The following is a 26,826-nucleotide window of genomic DNA, read 5'->3' on the forward strand; positions in this document are numbered from 1 at the left end:
GAGGCACCTGTGCTTGTCGATGGTACCTGAGACCCGGCTGGGAGCGGCAGGTGGTCTCACACATCAGACAGGTGTATCCACCTGGCCAACCTGGGACTCCAGCCTCCCTTTAAAAAGTTCCTCAGGGCGCCTGGGTGGCTGAGTCGGTTGAGCATCCAACTTCTGCTCAGGTCATGATCTCGCGGTTCGTGGGTTTGAGCCCCGCATCGGGCTCTCCGCTCTCAGCCTGCTTCGGGTCCTCTGTCTCTCTGCCTCTCTCTCTCAAAATTAAATAAACATTTAAAAAAAATCCGCTTTGACATTCCTCAAGACAGTGTACTGCCTTTTAAAAAAAGTAGGGGGATGGGGCGCCTGGGTGGCGCAGTCGGTTAAGCATCCAACTTCAGCCAGGTCACGATCTCGCGGTCCGTGAGTTCGAGCCCCGCGTCGGTCTCTGGGCTGATGGCTCAGAGCCTGGAGCCTGTTTCCGATTCTGTGTCTCCCTCTCTCTCTGCCCCTCCCCTGTTCATGCTCTGTCTCTGTCTGTCCCAAAAATAAATAAACGTTGATAAAAAAAAGTAGGGGGAGAGGGGTCATCCGCTTCATTTATGCTGCTGGCTGGTATGGTCCCCAAAGCTGTGTTTCTCTCTCAATATTGAAACGCTACTTTTTTTCAAAAGCAGGATACATGACCAGCTTCTCTTCCTTCCCTAGTCTTCTTGCTACCCAATGACCTGGGACTCTTGTAAGTAACAGCAGTTCCGCAAACATTACATATGCCGAGAGGAACCTAGTGTGGAACAGGAGCCCTGCTGGGGCTTCCAGATTTAGCAAATAAAAAAGACAGGGTGCTCAGTTGTAACCGAATTTCAGATAAAATGAAACTTTTTAGTATAAGTATATCCCAAATATTGCCTGGGATATACTTATCGTAAAAAGCATTCATTCTTATTTGACACTGAAACTTACCCGGATACCCTGTATTTTATCTGACCGTCCTACTTGTTGCCCCATTTAGCGTCTCAGTTCTCAGGTGGGGAGAGAATGCACAAACCGCATTCCACTCTGAAAGCAGCCACACACTCTTCTCAGTGCAAAACTGTCCAAGGAGACACTGCATGGGTCACATGTAATCCAGGGCAGGAAAAGATTCCACTGGAGATGAAGGAAACTTCATGGAAAGATAACTGAAGTATTTACTATGCTTAATTACTAACCCTTGAGCAGAGAAGCATCTGGAGTTTAAGAAATATGATACAAAACTTATTTACAGGGGTTACCTGGGTAGCTCAGTCGGTTAAGTATCCGACGTCGGCTCAGGTCATGATCTTACGGTTCGTGAGTTCGAGATCCACGTCGGGCTCTCTGCTGTCAGCACAGAGCCCGCTTTGGATCCTCTCTCCCGCTCCCTCTGCCCCTCCCTGGCTGGCACGTGCATGTTCTCTTTCTCTCTCTCTCTCAAAAATAAACATTTCCCAAAAAACCTGATTTATAATCTCTGTAACTAGAATAGATGTCTTCACTTATCATTCTAAACATCATGAGCCACACGATTATCAGAGGGTCAAATGCTGCCTGGGTAGGGTGGCTGGTTCGATTCCCTTGTCTTTTCAGTCCATATTTCCCAGGACCTGTAAGTAACCCATGCCTCGCCTATTGATGCTTACAAATAAGCAACTGCTTAGGGACAACACAGACACAAACGGATCTGCATAACTGGTAAAAATTAAATGTACCTCCGAAGAGATGGGCTCACTCTTAGCGAGAGGTTTCTCATCCATTAAGCAAACCACCCACTAAAACATGGCTTTTTCCAACTATCTAAGGTAATAATTTATATTCTCAGCCAAGGGAGCCAAAATATCCAATAACATTACCTACCAGGTCAGTTCTTCTGCTGCAAAGGTACAAACAACCAATTAATCAACATGAACTCATTCCTGATGAATTGAATGTGGTCTAAAAATAAATCCCAGGTGGGCTCCAGAGCTGTCTACCCTGCATGTGTGTGTTCAGCACAAATGCTCCCGTGGGAAAGAGATCATTCTAGCTTTGGGGGAGTCCACCCGCAAAAGACATTTGTTTCAAAAAACTCCCAGCACACTCATCAGAGAGAGACAAAGGGCATCCTGAAAAATACCAGTGCTTATAAGAGGTTTGCAAAGGACTCTCAGCCGACCCCAGAAAGATGGCGGGGGCGGGGGGGGGGGAAGGCGTGTGCTTAACCTACATGGTTGTCAATTACCAGGTCAGGGAGGAGGCACCCAGGAGAACAGCACCCACTTCAGGGCTCTTGTCCAACAGCAAATATTAACTTAATTGTCATTGGTTCACTTTCCCCTATGACATAATGCTGTTCTGCTGTCCTCTCTAATTCTGAGAATAAAGATTAACAGCCTAGACCACTATATCTCCCAAGCGTGGAGTAGAAGTCCATCCGTTGCTGGGTCATGGTGGGAGCTTGTAAGACACCAACTCCTGGAGCCCGTCCTGGAACTACTGGGTTAGGACCTGTGGGCGAGGGCACATCGTGGATTCTGGGGCCCAGGAATCCACCATATGCTCTCTCCCACCCTCACCCCCAAGGTGATTCTGATACATTCTAGATTTTGAAAATTAATATTTTAGACCACTTCAGTACCACTTACTCCAAGTACTTCCTTAGTCTCTAAATTTACGTCAGTCCAGGGGCACCTAGGTGGCTCAGTCACCTGATTCTTAGTTCTATGTGGGCACCTAAGGACACACATGACTGCCAAACGCACGGCGGGGGACAGAGAAGGGGGGGAAGGCAAAGGAATTTAAGACCAGAAGGTAAAAAGTAATTGTACCATCCTGACAGAAACCACGGTCTCCTTACATCAAATGAAAATCCTTTTTTTTTCTTCTTTTAGAGAATACGGACCATCACCAGGAAAGGCAGCCACCAGCAGAAGAATTGAGAGAAAAATCAATTCCGCCCCAAACAAGGCATTCTCTTATCTCCCTGTGTCTACAGAGAGTCTATGAAGGGTCTAGGTCAACCTAAACTCTCCTTCTATTTCTATCTCACATTTCCTCTCGTGTCCTAGGGCTTGGCCACCAGGAATCCAAACACGACACTATCAATGACACCGTTAGGTGCCACAATCATGAGAGCGCACACATGGCCAGTATTAACCAATAGGATTATGGTCTGCAAAGGGCGCTGGGAAATAAAACCTTCCTTTTGCCTAGGGGCACGTGACTGAATGGAAACCGCGGTGCTGGAAAGGTTCACGTGGATCTAAAATTCCACAAACGTTTCTTGGTCCGGGGATTTTCTTGCTTTTCAGGATACGCACAGTTGACACGGGAACACAGTTAGTGGCTGGAGATAACAAGGAAGGAAGGAAAAGATGAACACAGGCCTGAAGATGTGTGGTTTGTTGGTTGTCTTGGTTACAAGAAGGTGAGAGAGCTTTACCTGGAGGCAAGGGAGAATTTCTGCCCACGGCAGGTTCAGCGGGGAGAATTTACGGGGCACGGGCCTCAGGGAAGGGCAATAGAAGCCAAGTCAGTCATCAGAAGAAAACTGAGGGGCTCGTGGAATTAACCCAGGAAGGCCACAGAACCCACCCTGGAACCCCAACAGAGCCAAGGGAGACCAGGACTCCTGCTCCACCAAAATGCCACCACACACCCATGTGGCAGCACCTCTGTCCTCAAGGCTGGACGCCAAATGCCCCAGCTCAGGTCACTGGCACTGAGTCCTGGCCACTTCCGCTGGGATAACTTTGCTACCAGGTCCATCCCACTGGCCAAACCATGGTCAGCGCTAGCTGCAAGAGAGGCCGGAAGTCCAACTTCTACCCTGGGAGACAGGCTCCATCTTCCACCGGGACTCCAAGGTGGGGGGAAAGGAAATACCAAGCACAGTCAAGAAGTTTGGAAGATAAGCCATTACAGGGGGAGAAGGAGGGAGAGGGGGAAGGAAGGACTAGGGAAGACTAACTACCATAGGGAAGCTTTATTCATGTCCTTGGACATCCATGGCTTTGATATACTTGTCTATATTAAATTTGCACCAGGTCGGGGCATCTGGGTGGCTCAGTCAGTTAAGCGTCTGACTTCAGCTCAGGTCATGGTCTCACGGTTCGTGGGTTCGGGCCCCGTGTCAGGCTCTGCTGACAGCTCAGAGCCTGGAGTCTGCTTCGGACTCTGTGTCTCCCTCTCTCTCTCTCTGCCCCTCCCACAGTCATGCTCTGTCTCTCCCTGTCTCTCGAAAATAAATAAACATTAAAAAATTTTTTTATACAATTGCACCTGGTTTCCTGCTGTCCTTAGAAAGCCACAAATAAATGAATGAAACCATGGCATAGAAATCTCAGGTCAACTCTATCCCTAGTCTTCTATACACAACCCTGTGCAAGTCCCAACCTCTGAAGGTCTCAGCTTCTTCCAACTGCAAATGAGCTGAACTAGGTAGACTTCGGGGCCCCTTCCAGCGCGAATTCTATGCTCTGCCGCTGCTGGCCTTCATGGTCGCTCATCCCAGACAAGTAGGAGAGAGAGGCTATTTCCAATGTCAGTGTTCATTCAACTCTGTTCTAGACTCAGAAATGCCCCAAGATGAGCTTCAGAGACGGCACATTCACTGTTCAGAAAGTAAGAATGTCCACTGAATGAGGAGCAAATTTGTTTGCCCAGAGGAATCGGCATCTCTTTCTGCACTAAGACGAAAAGCATTATATTCCCTTTAAATGTATTATGATATTTTCTGACAATACAAACATTCCCAGACATTACAGGAAATAGAGAAAATACTGATAAGGGCACAGGGAAACTAAAAATCATTCACCACCCAGAGGGGACCACCTTGAACAAATCCTGACAGTCTTTTTCATATTTATGCTGTATCTGTATAGATGAACATATATACACACACACACACGTTTGTAGTGAATCATACAGTTCTGAAACATGACTTCACATAGTGGTAAGGTGTGAACATCCTCCATATCATAATATAATAATCCCCCCGAGTCAATGGTTCTCAGCCAAATCTCCATCACCTACTGGAGGTCAAGAAGGAACAAGGCAGAGTTTCCAGTAGTCAAACAGAGAACTAACAATATATACTCAAGATTTTTTTCTTGTCAGAAGAAAAGATGTGTTAATTGTCCAAACCATTTCAAAGTCTGGGTCAACCAGTTACCTTCCAGGCCTCTAGTGAGCTTTGGTGTTTAGAGTACTAAAAGTCATGTGGACAGGAATTATAAACGGGCACTTTACAATTGACTAAAGATTGGCTGAACTTGGAAGGGTCAATATTTACTGTTCTGGGATTTCTGTGATATAAATGTTACCTTCAGGGTGGTTTCTGAGCCCTTCGTTTTTCAGGCTCAATTTAAATGGTGTAGTAGAAAGGACATGTGTATGGTGTGTGTGTGTAGCGGGGGAGGGGGGGTCTTCTACAGCCTAAATTCCGTAATATTTAACCGCTTTCCAGTGCATCTTTGGTCTGTGCACAGGGCCACCACCTCTGATGCCTGAGCAGCGCAAAGGGCTGAGTCCATATGCTCACAATGGCACAGCGCTTAGCACAGAGGAGGTCCTTAAATATCTGTGGAATGAATAATGGAAGCCAAGCACACTCTTCCCCAGAAAAGTGTGCGCACACATCTACAACACAGAACATTTTGCACGTGTTTTCAGAGAGTCTATGGTTTTATTAAAGGTTAAGACCCTCATTCCGAAACATCCTATTGATTGACCAACCAACATTTATTTATGCAAATGCCTTCCATATGGACATCCATCGCAAGGGTCAGCAAATGTTTGGGTAAAGGTCCAGATAATAAATATTTTAGACTTTGTGGGTCATTCCAGCTTCCTGGAAAACTACTCAACTCTGCCTTTGTAGCGCAAAGGGGAGCCACAGACAACAGGCAAATGAGTTGGTTTGTCTGCGTTCCAATAAAACTCTTTTTTACAAAAACAGGCCAGATCTGGCCAGCAGACTGTACTTTGCTGGCCCCTGATCCAGGCTACTAAAAGCAGGGTTTTTAACGGGGCACCTGGGTGACTCTGTTGGTTAAGCGTCCGACTCTTGGTTTCAGCTCAGGTCATGATCTCACGGCTTCATGGGTTCGAGCCCCACATCGGGCTCTGCTGGCAGCACAGAGCCTGCTTGGGATTCTCCCTCTCTCTCTCTAGCTGCCCTTCCCACACTCATGCTATCTCTGTCTCTCTCAGAATAAATAAATAAACTTAAATTTTTTTTTAAAAAAAGTAGGGTTTTTAGGATTTCTTTAAGATTCAATTCTCTTAGTCATCAGTAGCCCTCATGAGAATTATTCCTAAGCCTTTATGTTCCCCAAAGAAGTTTATGGCCCGGGTCCACCCAGCAGCTGGTGTGGATAATTCAGCCATGTGTGAATCATAATGGAGGTCACTGGTCAGCTTGACTAACTCGAAAGAAGAGTCCAGAGAGTGAGTACCATGACAGAATGCTGCGTCCTAATGGACACCTTGTGGTGTCCACGCAAAGGTTTGCCTTGACATTTGCAAGCATTGTCTGTCCTTTCCCCCAACACTCCGTGCTTTGTGTGGCCCATCCGGACCTGCCTGGGCTTGATAAACCAATGGATGAACCTGAGTTCAGTGTACGTGGATCTCCAAGAAACAATATGCAGTGGGTGGCAGACTGATCTCACTGCGGACTTTTTTTTAGCATGCTAACTATTAGAGCTGCCTACTAACAGAAGACATTACTTCGACCTCATCCTCAACAGGGGACAAAAAAAAGCAAAAAGAGGAGGGACAGTAGATGACAACCTGAAAAAAGGACACTCTAACCCCCAAAGGGCTTATGTAAACACCGACCCCGCTGTGAAAGGCGACGGCCCAAGATAACCTCAGGACCCTGCCTCATGACCTCCTCTCTCTCCCTGATTCAGGTTCAATGATCACCAATTGAAATGCCTATTCTGCACCATGCAAGACCCCACAGGCATGGTCACCTGGAAAACTTTTTATCTTCTTTAATTCTAGAAGCAACGCTGGGAGGTAAGTTCTTGCAAATCCTATGTTACAGGTAAGGAAGGGGTTAGCTCAGTGGCCTACCCTAACATCCTGTCAACCAGCCGCCCAGCCATTATTCCCAGCTCTGCCCCCTTCATGGAACTAACTGGTTGGTCTACCCCCGGTTTGGTGGGGTATGAAATTCTGCTGCCCCTACTTCTGTTTCCATGAGGAGGGACTTTGCCCTGAATACTCCTGGTCTTTTGTGCCCCCCTTAATACCTCCCCATGGGGACAGAGTGAGTTTCTTGAGAGATGAATTTGGGGTTAGCCTCCCCCCTTGCCCTGAGTGCCAGGGTGCCCACAGGCAGCCTGACTTCCAGTCTAGGCCTCCACGCTGCAAGGTGCACGGGGTTCCCCAGCGTGTCTGTGAGTTGGTGAGTAAATTGGCCTAATTCCACAGTCCACCATCACGAATCGCACTCTGATGCACATCACAGCCATTGCCTCTAACCCAATCTTTTGGTATTGAGCGCGGAATTTTTATTTCCCTCTGCCTCCTTCGCCTCTTAAAGTTGATTCAGAGCTCGGACAGGGAAGATGGAGGTGTTCGGCAGGAGGCCTCTCCAACCCCAGCCCCCGACCCTAAGCCTGGTCTAGTCTGCAGAGCGCAGTGGTCAGCTCGGGGGTGAAGGTATGATCTGAGCCAGTCAGATCTGAGCCAGTGGCCTACAGATATTGCCCCGTGGACACTGCCCCCGTGGGCTGAAGCCCAGCCACGCGGGGCAAGAACAAGGAAATGCGCCGGGTGCAGAGGCTGTCTTGATGGTACTGCCCTCGCTGTTCAGAGCCCGAGGCCTGTTCCTGAAGCTCCCCTTGATTCCGTGAGCTTTCAGTACCTCTCCCCATGAGTGAGCAAATAAAAGTTGATTCGGCTTCAGCTGGATGAGTTGATTCCTGTCGCCAGCAATCAAAAGAGGTCTGACTGAAATAAGAAAACCTCGGCTACAGAGTGATCCCGCTAGGGTAACACTGCCAGTTCACAGCAGGACCGAGAGTGAAGCCCCCGGCTCCTGACTGCTAGTTTGGGGCTGATCCCCGCCCCCCCTCCGCCCCCGGCATCGCACCGCCACAAGCTTTCCCTGCCAGGGGAGCCTCCACCTCCACCAAAACCCAAAGACCCCCGACCCGTTAATTCTCTAAAGCACCAGGGGCACGAACACCTCCTTCTACCATGCAGACGCCTGAGGACGCATCTGACCACCACGCACTGCGGCCACGGATCCTCTGTGCTCACTCCCAAGTGGGGACAGCAGGAGGTTTTAGGGAGGATACACCTGCTCTAGGAGCTTTGTTGCCCTGGAAGTCTCCTGAAAGGACTGGACTGGTGCTTCTGAAAAGAGACCTTGATCAGAATTATCCGAAAAGCTTTAAAAATCCAGATTCCCAGTCTTGGCAGCAGACCTAGTGGGTCCGCATGTCCCAAGGGAGGAGCCTGCCCACGGGCATCTCTGTGGGCTCTGAGGTGGGGCTGCTGCTGCCGGCCCATGGGCCGGCCGGCATATGAGAACCGCTGGATCACATGACATCAGTGTCTTTCCTGGCAACGGGCTCTGAGAATGCCCCACTTCATCAGCCCGTGCTGCCAGGCTGGTCCCTTCCAAGATCACCCACGTCCGAGCACGCGTGACAGTCTCCGCTCTTCGGGCACCTTGTATTTTCCTAGCCTTGCTGAACCCTGGTGTCTGTAAGAACCCCGTAATTGCAAAGTAACTGGCTCGCTTCAGGTGACTGTGGCTCTGTACACGTCACCCCGGGCTGCAAACAGAACAGACATTCGAAGGCCAAGAGGACTTGAACTTGGCCTGTGGGCTCAGACTCAGGTCCGCCTTCCCACCCAGTGCTCGCTGCCCATGCAAATCCCCAGTTCCCTGCATGGTCTCCTGGCCATGAGTTCTGGCCTCATTAACCACTCAGCCCATAGAAGCAGCCAGTCTCCTCAATCCAGCTGGTCCTGGTCCTTGGCCACCCTCGTGTCACCCCATTCCGAAAGCCTATCCAGAGATGAGCAGGTTCGGGAAGGGAGGAGCCTGAAGGAAGCTAGGAGGAGGGCAGGGTGTACAGGTAGGCACAGGTGTCCTCCTGTGCCTTCCTCTCCTTTGCCACAAGGAAGGCCTCCCGCACCAAGACTGAAGCCTCCAGACACTGATCGGATTCCACGACAGCAACATGAAGAACAACAGGGGCTTATGTGGAGGTGGGACAAGTGGACAACTTGCACCTCAGCAGAAGCACTTGCCAGGAAGATGCTCCAGCGGATCAAGGGTAGGAGCAAAGGGAACTGTGTTCCACAAGGGTCAGCAAAGAAAGTCCCTTTTCTGGGGGACAGGACGTGGTCGAGACCAAGTCTGTTCTAAGACAGAACCTGCGATGGGCAGAAGCACCTGTATGCTGATAGGTAGCAATGAATCTGTTGTCAGCACGGCGCTAAGGTGAAGCCAATGTCAAGGACACTCATGGGTCAGGTGGGCTCATTTCCAATCAGCCTGGGCTTCTAAGCAAAGAGCAATGAGCACATCGAGATGCAAATACTTTACACATTATGTAAATGCAGCTAAATGTTTGTCTCCAAAAGTTTGTTGTCTTAGTTAGCTAACTATTTCCCTGGCAATATTATCCTGCCATTAATCTGTTCAAGAAACACTTAGGAGAGTGCAAAGGTAAACTTCAGCACAGCTACCTACTGTGTTAAGAAGAACCCAGCTCTACAAGAATGAGTCCCAACTAACAAAGAAAATCCACACTTCCAGACTCATGGGTCCTCTCCACAAAGAACACATCGTACAAAGAACACAAAGTCACATCGTATTTGGGTAAACTTCTGCCAAGGTCGGACTTGCGGGTGGGGGGGGTGGACTGTGAACAGAAAAATCTGCTGGTGCCACCAGATGGGCACGTGGCCAATAAGCCCAGCAGCTCTTGTACCAATCTGCTACTTTTTCCGCCACGTCCCCATTCACCAGATGGGGAAAAGTGATTCGGACACAGAAGCCACCTGTTTCCCTTGCCAGGATCAATGGGGAAGAAAGCTACAATGGCTGTGAGCCCAGAAGTGTTCCTCTTATTCACCTTTTCAGGATGTGCAGGTGTGTGTGTGTGTGTGTGTGTGTGTGTGTGTGTGTGAGAGAGAGAGAGAGAGAAAGAGAGAGAGAATGAGAGAGAGAGAGAGAGAGAGAATATGCACATGTGTGCCCACATGCAGATTATCACCAATTTATTTGATTTGAGGTGGTCTGGTAGTTTCTCCCAAACTTCCCCTGGGGGCTGTCAGTCAAAGGTGGATGGATGGTGTGGGCAGGGAGGGGTAAGACAGACACGGCCTAAGAGGCTGGCAGGCCGGCTGAGGGCATCAAAGGCTGGGGTACCTCAGTGGCTCGGTTGGTTAAACACCCAACTCTTGGTTTCAGCTCATGATCTCACGGTTGGTGAGTTCCAGCCCCATCTGCACCGATGGTGGGGAGCCTGCTTGGGATTCTCTCTCTCTCTCCCTCTCTCTTTGCCCCTCTATCTCTTTCTCTCTCTCTCAAAATAAATAAACACTAAAAAAAAAAAAAATAAGAAGAAGAAAAAAGGAAGGCTAATGATGTGCCTAGTACACTTAATCCGTTCTTAACTTAAGCCCAAAAGGGCAGAAGGCCATGAAGGGGCAGAAAAAAATGGATCATGATAGGATTTGGTGCAGAGTTTTCAAATACCTTCAGATCCCAATACTCTGCTGGCAGAGTTGAGCCCAGTCTTGGCTATAAAGTGACAGCCTTTTAAGATTCATGGTCATGTCAACATTTTCAACTTTCAGGAAGGGTCACCAGCTGCTAAAGGTAATAGAGACTTTCCATCAATACTCGGAGAGGGCTTGGTGCCCTTTAAGATTGTCTATTCTGCTTTGGACTACAAAGTAATTTTGTCCTCTTTTCTTTTTCTTTTTCCTTCCTTCCTTCTTTCTTTTTTGAATAGCAGATTTTTCATCTAATGTCGTTTACTTAGACTAACATTAATACCAGTTTGCGCTTCCTAAAAAATGTTACAACCAGAGAGATGGGGACAAAGTAGGTCACTAGCATCCCTAAAGTGTGCTGGGTGGTTGTTTATTATCCAGAGAAAACTGTGATAGATAGATAGATAGATAGATAGATAGACAGATAGATGGAAGGATAGGCAGATAAACTTTACATGTGCACACATGTGCATAAATACATACATGATCTATGTACTATATCATATACTCAATGCTATTTCATTAGGCCATTAAATTTCCATTTTAACATTTAATGTTTTTAAAAAATGTACACATATAATTTTTAGAAATTCACCTTGGAAACTGGATCGTTGAAATAGCACCCAACAGCTAATTTCCGAGAAGAATGAGCACTATTCCTTACTCCCCAGATTTCCCATCAACGTAAGTAGGAAGGGGAAGGGCCAGGAAGAAAATTGGTCTCCGGAAACAAATGTAGCTCCCAGGAGGGAAACACAGTCTCTTTCTCTACCATTTTTGGTTAAGATTTAGGGGCTACCCCAAATCTTCAGAGGGCGTCTGTCTCTGTGTAAGGACACCAGGCAGGCACTATGCCGAGAAGCCCAGATGCCGTGGAGGACGCCCCGCGTGGACCCCAGTGTGGGAAGCTTAGCTCTTGAGCCCTCTGCTTCGTGAGGCAGAAGGGCTGGGTCAGACAGGAGAAGACTGACAGAGGGAGCTATCTGCACTGACCTGAGGTCGCTTGAAGCTAAAGCACAAAGCGAAAAAAAACCAAACCGAAACAAAACCTGGTTCTGAGACAGCAGGAATAAAAACCATCGGAAGTCACGTGGACTGGGGCTTACCAGTGTGGTCAGTGTGGGGACGAGTGAGGCGGCCCTCATGTTCAAGGGCAGACCCTGCTTGGTGAAACGAATAGGATTTAATGGGGCAGAGCAGAAATGTTTGCCAGGCTGGGAAGAGACCTTCTCACGTGACCACAGGGGACCGTGAGGAATGGCTTGGTTCCTAGTGGGAAAGGAAATGCCATCCAGCGGGGGTTCGGAGAAAGGGAGAGACGTGGCTGCTGAGAGCTCCGTACTCCTTCAGCTTCCGCCGAAAGCAGAAAATAAATGCCTTGCCGAAAACGAAGGCTTCAGAAGGACATTCTCTCTAGGCGATGTCTGGATTACGGCGGACCACGAATGTGAAAGAGGACCAATGTGGTGGCACCTGGGTGCCTCGGTCGGTTAAATGCCCGACTCTTGATTTCGGCTCAGGTCAAGATCTCACGGTTTATGAGTTCAAGACCCGCGCTAGGCTCTGTGCTGGCAGCATGGTGCCTGCTTGGGATTCTGTCTCCCTCTCTCTTTGCCCCTCAGGCCCCAAGAAAAAAAAAAGAGGACCACCATGAAACAGGGCTGGCAAATGTAATGTCAATTATGTCAAATGACACGGGAGCTCTCACCACAAAGAGAGGTGCAGGGCTGAAGCCGTATGCGTGTGTGTGTGTGTGTGTGTGTGTGTGTGTGTGTGTGTGTGACTCTCACAGGCTGGGAACCACTGGATGGTACAAGAACCTAACTGAGGCCAGGCCAAGCAGAGTCTTCTGCAGTGGTTCTCAAACTTGAACTTGCAAAAACACATACGTACGTACATACGTATGCAAGCAAACAAATCAACCAACCTGCTCGTTTCAGTAGCGCATATACTAAAATTGAAGAGAAGCCAAGAAGGTAAGCCTGGCCCGTGTCCAAAGATGACACCCAAATGGGTGAAAGCATTCCGTATTTTTGGAAGACGGAGTTACTAATCAGTGGGCATAATATCTGTTAAGCAAGATGAATAAGCCGTTGGAGATCTCCCATATAACATCGTACCAAAGTCAACAATAACGTGTGTGTGTACCCTTCAAAATTTGTTAAGAAGGTAGGTCTCAGGTTATAATAAAACAACATTTTAAAAAGAAGGATCGCCTAGATAACTTCCACAAAAATCATACTAAGTTTTTTTGGGGGCACCTGGGTGGCTCAGTCAGTGAAGCATCCGACTTCAGCCTCGGTCATGATCTCATAGTTCGTGAGTTCAAGCCCCATGACAGGCTCTGTGCTGACAGCTCGGAGCCTGGAGTCTGCTTCGGATTCTGTGAATCCCTCTCTCTCTGCCCCTCCCCTGGCTCGCACTCTGTCTCTCTCTCAAAAAATAAATAAACATTAATTAAAAAAAAAAAAGTATTTTTCTTCAGTGCAGTTGCTTGGAACTTCTGGGAGAACTGGGCAGGGCTCCGGAGTTTGAAGGTGTGACAGGCACCCGAGGGAACATAGTTTAGAGGAGAAAGAGGGATCCAGAAAAACACAAAAGAAGCCCATTGAGAATGGACTCCCTGGCTGTTATGTCCAGCCCAGATTCCTTGACAGGTGTTTACTAGGAATCCTACTTAGGACTCTTACCAGTTTTGTTCACCTTGCACCAAACGGGATAGACTTATCCCCTTAGGGGTGTATCCCCTCCTCTCGTAATTTCTATTAGAATGACAGATTCCACAATCTTCCTCATTCGCCAAACCAGGAACGTGGGAATAAGCGCCTGGGCGGAAAGCCCACGGAACCCATTCTGAGAAACCCTGTTCCAGGAGGACCCAACCAAAGGAAACCCATGGAGAGACACCAGGTGAGGGTCCAAAGGAAGTGGCAAGGAGGTGTGTTTGCCCACGGGACAGCCTGTGATGCCTTTGCGTGTAAGGTTCCAGTCGGAAGCACGGGAGCAGGAACAGAATATCCGACCGAGACAGAGCTGCCGGGCACATCTCAAAACCATAAACCACCTCCCCACCAAAATCTGTCCCACTCGATGCCAGTAGAACCCCGAGCCTGCGGAGAAGTCAGGTCTGGGCTCAGCAAACAGGACCTGGCGCGCCACAGGGTGGGCTATACAGAGAGCAGTGTGCCTGCTGCCATGGTAACCGCTGATCCGCCAGGAATGGGGAAGGAGGTGCTCTGCTAATTGAAACCCGGGCGACACTTTAGCATAAGCCCCAAGGAAGTTAATGCTCATCCTAGATTTTCTCCTATCTCTTTCTCCTCTGTCCGTTCATGTCACCAAGTGGCTTTAAAGTTTCCCCTTCCCCCTAAAAAGAAAATCACGCACCAAGATAAGACTTCTGATAAACCACTGAGCAGAATCTCCTTTCCCCCTCAAGCACCACTCTCAAGCAGAGCCTAAGATCCCGTTACTCCTTCCTGTTAGTAGCCTATCCATCTCAAAGGAAACTGATTGCCAAAAAGAGTCTCAGGAATGCGCTGGCCTCACCATCAACCACCTCCCTGGGCACCCAGGGCACCAGGGTGAAAGGGTTAGCAGGAGAGTTTTCCAACCCCCCCCCCCCCCCCCCACCTACTGCAATGCTGAGTTGTCTCCCTCCTGGTCCTGAGTATGGTGGGTGCATACGGAAAACACCTGGAGCTGCAAGGTGAACTGGGAAAGCAAGCACGCCCACAACCCCAAAATAGTTACAGATGTACTCCCCACTCATAAAAGGAGTTCCCACTCAAAACCTCCCTCCCTGCCGAACAGCCTAACAGAAGTCCTGACCTGCCACTTACATCAGTCCTGTCGAATTTGAACGCGGATCGGCATTTTCATTTCATTGTCAACATTACGGAAATGTCAAGTCACAAGTCTTAAAAAAGATACGCATCGTGAAGCTCCGGGAAGTGACACGTATGTAAGGGGCACTGCCTGCTGCCTGGCAGAGGCTGGGACACCTCGGACCTCGTGAACAACTCAAGACAGGACACGGTACAACGGCTGTGCAAATTTACATTTCTCCTAGAGACAGGTCTGTTTCCAGCAAGATTTAAACATTAAGATACAACCAAAATCTCCCTCCACAATGCCTAGAAATGACGGATGCGATAAACAAAAGGGTTTTAAATGCACATCTGAGCTTGCAACAAAGAAAAGGGATCACGGATGACAAGGAAGCTATAAACCAGAGCCTAAATACCAAAACCGGTTCAGGTTCAGATGTTGCCTAGGGATTACCGAGGCCCCATTAACGGGTTCTGAGTGTTACTGTCCTCATGCAGCAAAGAGGAGGCCGTGTGCCACACGAGGCAGGTGGTGAGAGTCTATAAATGCAAGGCTCACGAAATTCTGTCCCTATGTGGAAGGGGGCAGGAAAGTAGGACAAAAAGATCCATCCAGCTGCACAGAGAGACAAAAGAATGATTACATGTTTCTGCCTGGTTCCTGGAGGAAAAACGGTTTGAAGACCAAGAACCATGGGCTTTCACCTTAATCGTTCAGGGTTCTGAGTCTCTAGTGTCTGCTGGGCTAGGAAAACCCCGACTTGGACGTCACTGTAAAAATCAGTTCCAGGCTAACATCACTATAAAAGGGTCTTACAGAAGCAAGTGCAAAACCATGTTGAAGGTCCTCCCATGATCCAGGGCCTTGGGAATCCTTCGAGCAGAAGCACACCCCACTAGAGAAGTACTGGTCTAAAAAGTTACAAAGCCAGGGCGCTGGTGGCTCAGTCGGTTCAGCGTCCGACTTCGGCTCAGGTCATGATCTCGCACTTCATGGGTTCGAGCCCCGTGTCGGGCTCTGTGCTGACAGCTCAGAGCCTCGAGCCTGCTTTGGATTCTGTGTCTCCCTCTCTCTCTGCCCTTCTCCTCACTCACACTCTCTCTCTCTCAAAAATAAATAAAATATTAAAAATAAAAAGTTACAAAGCCTACGAGAAAACAACACACCGGCAAATGGAGTTCATGATGCACCAAGGAGAAACATGGCTTTAAAATATAAATACGCCTAACCTGGCATTAAAGACACGAAACACATAAAAGAAGAAATCAAACCTGTAAGAAAAGAACGAGCTGTAACAAAGGGAAGCAGACACAGTAAAAAAAAGCCAGAGACAATTCAAAAATAAAAACTAGTCATTGCAATTAAAAACTCAACAGTCTGGGGCGCCTGGGTGACTCAGTCGGTTAAGCATCTGACTTCAGCTCAGGTCATGATCTCACACTCCCATGAGTTCGACCCCTGCATCGGCCTCTGTGCTGACAGCTCTGAGCCTGGAGCCTGCTTCAGATTCTGCGTCTCCCTCTCTCTGGCCCTCCCCCGTTCACGCTCTTTCTCAGTCTCAAAAATAAATAAACATTAAAAAAAATAAAAAATAAAAAACTTAACAGTCAACTTAAAAAGTGGGTGACAATCAGCTCAGTGTCTAATCCATGAACCAGAGAAGAGCCCACAGAGAGATAAAGGGATAGAGAACATCAAGGAAAGTGTAACACGTGGGGCAGATATATAAGAGCATAGAATAAACATCTATTAAGTGCTGCAGAAGACAATGAAGAATGAGGAAGAGGTAAATTTGAAGAGATAATTGCTAAGAAGAGATAATTGCTAAAAACTTCCCAGAAATTAATAATAATAATAATAATAATAATAATAATAATAATGAGTATTCAGCTTAAATAAGATAAAAATAGAGAGGGAGGCAAACCATGAGGGACTTTTTTTTTTATACAAATGTTTATTTATTTTTAAGAGAGAGAGAGAGGGAGAGACAGAGTGCTAGTGGGCAAGGGGCAGAGAGAGAGGGAGACACAGAATGGGAAGCAGGCTCCAGGCTCCGAGCTGTCAGCACAGAGCCTGACGTGGGTCTCGAACTCACGAACCGCGAGATCATGACCTGAGCCGAAGTCGGACGCTCAACCGACTGAGCCACCCAGGCACCAAAAGAGACTCTTAAATACAGAGCACAAACCGAGGGTTGCTGGTGGGGTGTTGGGTGGGGGGATGGGCTAAATGAGGGATGGGCACTAAGGAGGGCACTTGTTGGGATGAGCACTGGGTGTTACGTGTAGGGGATGAATCTCTAAATTCTACTCCTGAAACCATCATCACACTGGATGTTCACTAGCTCGGATTTAAATAAAATTTAAAAGAAATAAAAATAAAGAAAAGAAAACAGAAAAAGAAAATTAAAAATAAAAGCAACAGCAAAAATAAATAAATAAATGTGTAACTAAATAAAGAGGTAAGTCTTTGAGTGATAAGAAGAGCTCTCCAAGTCTTACGCGGAACGGCACCCGCACACACACGTACACCTACAACGCCCCACCATGCTGAAACCGAGAAACACCAAGACAAATGAAAACGATACCAGAGGGAAAGACAGAAAACACAGAGGAGGCCGCTGCGGGATACGTCTTTGTGACGTTCACAGAGACCGCGACATGTAACACAACTCTCGCGGTCAAAGTGCAGTAATACTTCGGAATGACGTTGTCAACGTGCCAGAGGAAATAAAACTTTCTGTCAACCGAGGCATTTAGATGCAACTCAGTTTTTCCTTCAAGAGTCAGAGCAAAATAGAGGTATTTTTAGATGAGAGAAGAGATGTTTATCCTTCTGGATCCTGAGTAAGGAAATAATAAAGGAAGAAAGAAAAGGGAAAGGGGTGTGAAGCGTGGAACGATGGCGAACAAAGAAATGGGCAGAATTGCTGGAAAATACACGCAACTGCTGATCATATAAAGCAATAACAAGAATTGATAAGCAGGATGTCATTAAAATTTAAAAGTTGGGCGGGGGGAGGGCGCCTGGGTGGCGCAGTCGGTCAAGCACCTGACTCTTGATTTTGGCTCGGGTCACGATCCCAGTGTCATGAGATCAAGCCCCACGTCAGGCTCTTCACTGACAGCAAAGAGCTGCTTGGGATTCTCTCTCTCCTTCTCTCTCTCTGCCTCTCCCCTCTTTCTAAAATGATAATAATAATAATATTTTTAAGGTCTATTTTAAAGGTCTATTTTCTATTTTTTAATAGAGGTTTTCAGAAGAAAAATATAGACCCCCCCCCAATCTAGGTTTATTCTGATTCCTTCTATCTCCATTCATGGTCTTATATAATAAAAATAATCAATGTCTGGTAAATGTCAAGAAATTATTAAACATGTGTTGGCTGAATAAATGAGATAATGGCTCTAAAGCATTACAAGATCCTGAATCATTAGAGGATCCTAAATTAAGGACTCACTTATGCTTATTAAACTGTTATCAGAATGCTTATTCAAAGCTTTTTAATCACTGTTTGAAATCAGAAGATTTATGTTAAAGCTACAGTTATCAAGAAAGTGTGGCTTATAAACGACAAACTTATAGAGAATAGAATTATAGCTAATATAGGGGCACCTGGGTGGGGCGCCTGGGTGGCTCAGTCGGTTAAGCATCCGACTTCCGCTCAGGTCATGATATCATGGTCCATGAGTTCGAGCCCCGCGTCGGGCTCTGTGCTGACAGCTCAGAGCATGGAGCCTGCTTCCGATTCTGTGTCTCCCTCTCTCTCTGACCCTCCCCGTTCATGCTCTGTCTCTCTCTGTCTCAAAAATAAACATTAAAAAAATTAAAAATATATATATAATAGGGGCACCTGGGTGGCTCAGTTGAGAATCTGACCCTCGATTTCAGCTCAGGTCTTAAAGTAGTGAGATTGAGCCCCAAACTGGGCTCCATGTGAGTGTGGAGCCTGCTTGGGATTCTCTCTCTCTCTCTCTCTCTGCCCCTCTCCCTCTCTCTCTCTCTCTCTCTTTCTCTCTCTCTCTAAAATTAAAAAAAAATAAAACCAAACATACTTTTACCAGATGATCCAGCAATCATACCCCTTAGTATTCACTCAAAGGAGTTGAAAACTTACATCCTCACAACATCTTGCACATGGATGTTTATAGCAGCTTTCTTCATAACTGCCAAAACTTAGGAGCAACCGACATGCCCCTGAGCAGGTGAACGGATAAACATCCAGATGTTAGCACATCCAGACAAGGGAATACTATTCAACACTGAAAAGAAATGAGCTATCAAGCCATGAAAAGATATGAATGAGCCTCAAATGCCTATTACTTAGTGAAAGAAGGCAATAATGAAAAGGCTGTACGTGAACACAGACTGTATGTGTTCGACCGTATGGCATTCTGGAAAAATCAAACTATGGAGACAGTCAAGAGAGGAGTGGTTGTCGGTGGGGAGGGGGGATAGGAGGAGCACAGAGGATTTTTAGGGCAGTGAAAATACTCTGCATGATACTGTAATGGCAGATACATGGCATTATACGTTTGTTTAAAAACAAAGAATGTACAAGACCAAGAGTGAACCCTAATGTAAACTGTGGACTCTGGGTGCTAATGATATGTCCACAAAGGTTCTTTAGAAGTCACAAGCGTACCTCTCTGGTCCGGGGGTGTTGACCACGGGGGAGGCTGTGCATGAGAGAGGGCGGGGAGTATATGAGGGATCTCTGAACCTTCAGCCCAATTTTGCTGTGAACCTAAAATTGCTCTGAAAAAATAAAATCTATGGTTAAAAAAAAATAAAACAATAACAATACTAGTAACTAACTTGGAGGTATCAGAAAAAAAAAAAGGGTAGAACTAAAATGTTAGAAAACTAATATGGACGATGCCGGGGTAAAGCAAGTTACAGCATCCAGGGCCCTGAAAGATTGCTAGGGAGGAGGGGAGAGAGGTACTCATTAATTTCGAACATCATTAAGTCTACCATCCCTGTTAAAACGTCAAAGGTAGCCACAAACACGAAAGTGAACTTAAAACGTTCAAACAAATAAAGCGTGGGGGAAAAAAAGAAGAAAGTCGTGTGGAAAGGTCAATATACTCAATGAAGTCCAAAAGAGGGGAGAAAATAGGTGGCAAATAGAAAGAACAAAAGAACAAATAGAAAGAACAAAAGAGGGAGAAGCGCTATCCGTCTTGGGTAACGTCATACCACCATCCCCAGCACGTCTCCAAGGTGCACAGCCTCTGGTGTGCAGTGTGATGTGCGCGCGCGCGCGCACACACACACACACACACACACACACACACACACACACATTAGAAGCAAAATGGCAGTACTGAGAGACTATTGAAGGGGATCCCAAATGCACCGTTTGGGCGTAAGGATTATTTTTAGCTTAAGGCAATTGAGCAACAGCGGGTTCAGGAAGAACTCTCTGCCTTCTCCCCTTCTGCCTAAGGGCAGGATATAAATCGCCATTCCTAATGGTGCCTGCACCTCCCTGTACCAGAAAGAGAACACACCAGAGATGATTGGTTTGCATCACAAACCTTACCAAATAATCCTTACCCACCATTAGTTTCCCCCATATATTTATTTTTCCCCCACAATGTGTGGCCCCAGAAGCTCAGATTTTTTTTTCTTTGTCTAGTAATTTGCCTAGTAATTTGACCCCACGTCAAAATGGTATATAAGTTCTCAATCCTAAACACTGCTTTGGGTTTTCAGGTCTTTTCTGTGGAGCCCTCATGCACATAAAATTAACAATAAAATTTTATTGTGTTTCTCCTGTTAGTCTGTCTTTTGTCAGTTTAATTCACAGGTCCCAGGCACTGAACATAAGACAGTAGAGGTAAAGTGTTTTTTGTTTTTTTTTTCCCCCTCCTCTACACTATCAAATTATCAAAGAATAATAATTCCAGAGGATGAATGGTTGGGAGGGAGGGGAAGAAAGACAACTCGACCCTGGATGATGTTGGTGTAACCTTAATATTCACACCAGAGAAACAAAACATAAATAAAAATTTTAAGCCACACTCACTTATGAACATAGATGCAGGGGTGCCTGGGTGGCTCCAGTTGGTTAAGCGTCCAACTTCGGCTCAGGTCATGATCTACAGCTTATGGGTTCGAGCCCCACATCAGGCTCTGTACTGACAGCTCAGAGGCTGGAGCCTGTTTCGGATTCTGTGTCTTCCTCTCTCTCTGCCCCAACCTCGCTCGCACTGTCTGTTTCTCTCTCTCTCAAAAATAAATAAATATTTAAAAAAAGAACATAGATGTAAAATGACTGTGGATAAAAAGAGACTATCTTTAGTATCTATCAAAAGATATCTATCAAAACTCTACCTATGAAACATCATATTAATGGTAAAAAAAAAATTGAAAAGTTCTCTTCAGCGTTCATGAGATAGGCAGAATTCTAAAGATAGCACCCAAAGGTCCCCCTTCCCCACTCGTGTGCACATTTTGCATAATCCCGGGGACTGTGTATACAATGGATTTCACTCCCATGATTACAAAAAATTGACCTTGAAATAGGGAGATCAGCCAGGTAGCCTGGCCTCATCCCATGAGCTCTTTGAAAGAGTTTTCTCCAGCTGGTTCCTGAATAGGACGCCAACAATTTCTCTGGGGCTAGGCTCAGAAATGTGCATCGCGAGTAGGCACCCCCAAAGCAATGAGCCCCAGCGTCGCCATCCCCAAGTGGTAGCAGTGAAAGGGACAAGAAAATCACCAGACAACGTTTGCTCTGCTGTTTGTCAAAATGTCCATTTGCGGGGCACCTGGGTGGCGCAGTCACCCAGTTAAGCGTCCGACTTCAGCCAGGTCACGATCTCGCGGTCCTTGAGTTCGAGCCCCACGTCAGGCTCTGGGCTGATGGCTCAGAGCCTGGAGCCTGTTTCCGATTCTGTGTCTCCCTCTCTCTCTGCCCCTCCCCCGTTCATGCTCTGTCTCTCTCTGTCCCAAAAACAAATAAATGTTGAAAAAAAAAATCAAAATGTCCATTTGCAAGGATCTGGGAAGCATCAGATTCTTACAGGAGAGAAAGGAAAACCTGTCCTCCACCCTCCTAGGTTCTGCAGCCGGGGCCTGGAGATTAAACAGACAAAGGACAGACTGACAAGAGAAAAACAGAGTTTATTAACGTGGGCAGCACATACATACGTGGGTGAAGCTGGGTGATGAGTAACTCAAAGGGGTGATTAGAATTTGGGGCTTATGGAGCATCTAAACAAAGAGCAACAGATTTGTAGAGAAGTAACAAGACAAAAGCAAGGGGAACTGGGCTTGAAGGATGACAGACTGTGGGAGGGTAAATAAATACACGGAGGAACCGATAGGAGACAAGGGTTGTTTTCACTGGGCACCTCGTGGGCACTTCTCCAGGATGACAAGCATCTCTGGCGACGCACAGAACTTCTGCCCTTCCTGGTACAAGGAGGGTACCTTCCTCACAGGAAATTTTATGTCATGTTTTGTTTTTTATTATTCTTTTTTCAATGTTTATTTTTGAGAGAGACAGAGTGAGCAGGGGAGGGGCAGAGAGAGAGGGAGACAGAATCAGAAGCAAGCTCCAGGCTCTGAGCTGTCAGCACAGAGCCCGACGCGGGGCTCGAACCCACAAACCACGAGATCGTGACCTGAGCCAAAGTCGGGACGCTTCACCGACTGAGCCACCCAGGCGCCCCTATGTCATGTTTTTAGGTAGGAAGGGAGAGGTCAGAGAGTCCTTCCTGCCTCTGCTGTTCCTCAAGCGTCTGCTCCAAATAATCGATATGCCAGTGGCACGTTTTGGGGTGGCATTCTCTGATCTGCCGCATCCTGGGATATTGGAGTGCGTGCTAAATATGCAACCCTGGGCTCCCTCCCTGGAGAATCCACTACTGTCAGCGGGTGGCAGGTTCATCTTCTTGAAGTGCGTTTTTAAAAATTGGTTTTCTTAACACGAAAAGAGCATAGAGAAGAAAAGAAAGTGGGTGTGTAATCCCACTGCCCAGATAATCCCTGATGGCATTTAAAAGCATGAAAATAACAGAGGTATGTGGTTAGAAATGCAAACAGAAAACGTTGAAATGAAAACCAGGAGTTTCCCTCCCCCCACCCCCCGCCAAGTGTCTCTTTCCAAGGTAACCAGTGATCAAGCTTCTGATGCATTCCTCCAGAAAAAAATATCACATATCACATTAACACCAGGACATTCATCCTTTCCAATAGTTCCTTTTTTTTTCTAACTCAAAAGGAATTATATTGTTTCCAGCTTTGTAGTTGGCTTTTTTTGTTTAACATAACCTGCAGATTTTTCTACATCTGCATTTAAAACACCTCCCCTGTTTACCTAAATAGGTTGAAAGGAGGGAAGGGATCACATTTTTCAATAGGGACTAAAAGTAATTCTAATGGGGGGGGGGGGTGCAGTAAGCAGACCACACTCACAATTGGGTCCTGGAAGACAGGTGTATTCATGTGAAACTCTCTCTGGTTGTGGCCTCAGAAACGCCCTCCATGCCTCCCTAACAGGCAGGACCGCAGAATACCTCTGAACACCCTGCCTTTACACAATATCCGGGTGCATCCTGTCACAGGACAACTGGGTAAATATTCCCATCCAGACTCGGGTTAGCCACCTGCAAGGGTCTCAGGATAATTGCCATTGTGGGGGGGGGGGGGCACAAGTTTAGGCAGGAAATGATTCCTGACTTTACCTCTGAGAATGGTGTGCCCAGAGGCGATTCATTCATCTGCAAAGCATCCCGAGTAGACCCCCAAATCACCACTCACCCACTTTCAATCTTGGCTCCAGGCCCAAGCAAAGGGAGGGGAGAGAATGGTCCCCCATGACCCCAGATGCTCTCCAGATGCACAGAGAACCCCCTCCCCCTACTCCCGTGGCTGCACTCCCCGGCAGATTTTTGGCTGACCGTTCAGTGGCTCCAAAGAGAACATTGCTGCTGGGCCCAAAGCCCCGATCTGCAGCCCCACCTGTCTTTTAATGGGAAAAGTTTGGCCTGCTAATGAGCCTATGATGTCCATCACCTAATTATCTCTCAAAATCCTCGGCGATCCCCCTTCCCTGGCTGCAGCGATGATGCCTGTCCCTGGGAGATCTGCAGGGGGGAGAGGGAAAGCGATGCCCCAGATCAGTGTTTTCGCTCCTCTCCCAGCGCTGGGGGAGGCCGGTGGTCCCACCCAGCAGACAGAGTCCTAAAGCGAAGGGAGCTAGAAGCCGAGACCCACATCCCACAGGCACCCCCAGAGGGAGAGCCTGGGGTAGGCGTGCTCTACTCTGCTCCCCGGGGACAGTCAAGGGGACCAGGCAGGTACAACTCACCCACTCTGCCAGATTCTCGGACTGTTCTCTTGAACTGTGGGCACAGTGACTGGGAGCCAGGGTGGGGGGTGGGGTGGGCACAGCTCTAGCTAGAAAACGGGCCTGCAGGTTGCAGGATGCAAATGGCAAGCAGAAAGGATAGGCCTGGGCGGGGAGGCAGAAAGGAATGAATAGACACTGCCTGCCTGCCGTCAGCTTCCCACTTCCTAATCCCAGTGCTCCCCGGAGGCCCGGGGCATCTCCCCACCCCTGATTCTGTCTGTGCCCTTAAGATGTACTCTCTCCTCCTCCTCCAGCTAGTATGAAGTGGGTTCCCCTCCCCTTCAACCACAGGCTACTGCCCGGATCAAGACAAAAGCCGCAGTTGTGATAAAGTCTTGGCAGCTGTCCGTGGAACCAGAGAACAGCAGGTCAGAAATAACCACTGAAACGTTTGCCCGGGGAAAGCAAGCCTCTGGGACCAGGGAGCACGGATGATTATTCGCTCCAAAGCAGAGAGACGTGTTCAGAGTCCACTGTGCGTGCCCTGCTGGGTGCTGGGCCACTTCTCACTGTCTGTCACCCCAGACACAAGCAGCTCCCTCTTGCAATGTGGTTGCCTAAGTGCCGGGAAGAGCTCCCCCCTCGGCAAGGCTGGCTACTCAGAGGATGGGACCTGGGCACCTATTTGTCACAGGGATGCTGAGCAAAGCTCAGGCACCAGGGGAAAGGGGAAAAGACTGCTTCCCGGTAATTCAAGGTCCTATAAATCCCCCCCCGTTGTTGGGGCGCCTGGGTGGCGCAGTCGGTTAAGCGTCCGACTTCAGCCAGGTCACGATCTCGCGGTCCGGGAGTTCGAGCCCCGCGTCGGGCTCTGGGCTGATGGCTCAGAGCCTGGAGCCTGTTTCCGATTCTGTGTCTCCCTCTCTCTCTGCCCCTCCCCCGTTCATGCTCGGTCTCTCTCTGTCCCAAAAATAAATAAAATGTTGAAAAAATAAATAAAAAAAAAATCCCCCCCGTTGTGCCGGTGAAGTGGCTGAGATAGGAGCCGGAAGTTACCAGTCCGGACAGAAAATTGACCAGCTTCACCTTCGCTCCCAAGGAAACCACCAGGGACAAGTCTGAGAGGAAAGAGAGAGTCCAGATGGCAGATGAGCAGAAGCGTTCCTGACGGGTGAGAGGGCACAGTGGCCACCAGGGGCACTGTCTGTATTCTCGAGGGTCCCATCCTGGCCCTTCCCCAGGAGAAAGAACCCAGCCAGGGTCTCCGACCAATTGTGAACAAGGCAAAGAGGACACAGATTGGAGAGTTCAGGACCCCGTCATTTCTAATTATTGTCCCTGAAAACATAGCCTAATCATCTTATACCCCCAAATAAAGCTGAGAAATGTTATAGTGGCTGCAGATTGAATACACTGGGGGAAAAAAAGGGAACCTCACAACCAAAAAACCCAGGCAGGCAAATATATCTCCAACAGGATCGTAGACAAATACAGAGAGCAAATTAGTGTGGAGAGAGGAAAAGAAGAGACAGGAGCTATTTTGAGACAGAAAAGCTGCTGCAATTAGGCTGCATGCTGAAATAACATTTTGAGGGTGGAGGGAAGTCACAAGGAATATAATTAAGTGAACTGTATATATGATTTTAAATCCTGTTCACATTAATGCTGTAAATATTCCACTTAATTCATCATTATTGAATTTACCAGCAATGCTGCAGGGTAAAACTTCAGCCCTAAGTTTAATTACACCCAGGCAAAGTGGAGCATTTTTCATGTTCCGGAGAGCTGCCAGATGGAGAAAGATGCAGTTTCATAACGGTCCGCCTTTCTGGACACAGCCACCACCCTCCTGAGGGATTCATCGGCGGGCAGAGGGATCCTGGAGCGCCCCCCCGCCCCGCCCCTGAGGCTCTGTGCCAGTGAACTTGCAAAGCAAGATAGAGATCTATGGAAAAGCTATTCAAATCCAGTGATGGCAAATGCTCTACGATCCATCCACCTTTCCTTTGCTCACCTTCCACTAGAGTATGCACGCATGCGTGTGCACACACACATGCACATCCACACTCACCGCCATGCACGTGCCCATCGTCCTACATTCACGCCGCTCTGGATGGTTACCCAGTTTGTGCATGTTCATTTATTAATGATCATCCTGCAGTCAGGGCTTCTTCCCTAACTCCTGTCCTCCCTTCTCCTTAGAGCACTTCCCCCGCTTACTGTGTTAGCACCTCGTCCTGTGGGGGTCAAAGTTAAACTTGGACGTTTTCCTCTTTGTTCTCTTGAGACATCATCTCATGCTCTGTCGTGGCCCAAAATGTCCAGGTCGCTGGGTGGATATAAAGGCTGGATTATGATGGTCGAGAAGAGAATAAATGAGGAGCAACTGTGGAATGCTCATGGAGGGGAGGGGGCAGGAGCCCTGGGCTTCCTCTCGGGGGCTGACTTCCCCCAGCCTCCAAACCGAAGTCAAGTAGAGAAGGGCTGAGGGAGCACGTTACTAAGTTCTACCCGTTTGACTGTGTTTGTTAGAATATAGTGCTAATGAGGCCACAATCACAGAAAGCTAGAGGCTACAGAAACCTTTTCAATGTCCCTGCACCCACAGCCATGAAATAAGCCCCCAGGCCCCGGCCGGGCCCCCAGCACGTTCAGGACCTTGGTGAGGAGGTGAGCTAAGAGAAAACGCATAATGTGAGTTGATGCTGCACCTGGTTTAGGAAAAAATCCTAATTAAGTACCGTCTCACTAAAAGATTGAAAAGCATCCCCGTCTCGATAAGGGAGAACAGCCATTCTCACACTTTCAAAGACCGTTGTACGCATCTGAGAAAGACATTCCAGTCTTGAGTTTTATGGAGGAAAGCTGGGGCGTGTCAGGGGTGTGCTTTTGAAGGAAAATGCCAAAAAAGGCTTTGAGATCAATCATCTGAGCCTTTCACATCGGACCAC

General features: G+C 47.7%; 1 protein-coding gene and 1 non-coding gene across 10 annotated transcripts in view; one reads left to right on the forward strand and one right to left on the reverse strand.

Moving 5' to 3' along the window:
- SLC39A11 (solute carrier family 39 member 11) overlaps positions 1 to 26,826 on the reverse strand; it is a 427,475-nt gene that overhangs the window by 154,109 nt on the left and 246,540 nt on the right. The window lies entirely within an intron of this gene.
- Positions 12,667 to 12,772, forward strand: LOC112864727 (U6 spliceosomal RNA). The gene has a single exon (XR_003223997.1). It is a non-coding gene; the product is annotated as a U6 spliceosomal RNA (small nuclear RNA).

This window comes from Puma concolor, chromosome E1 (genome assembly GCF_028749965.1).
Source record: "Puma concolor isolate L17-30 chromosome E1, mPumCon1.1.hap2, whole genome shotgun sequence".
NCBI classification, from domain to species: domain Eukaryota; kingdom Metazoa; phylum Chordata; class Mammalia; order Carnivora; family Felidae; genus Puma; species Puma concolor.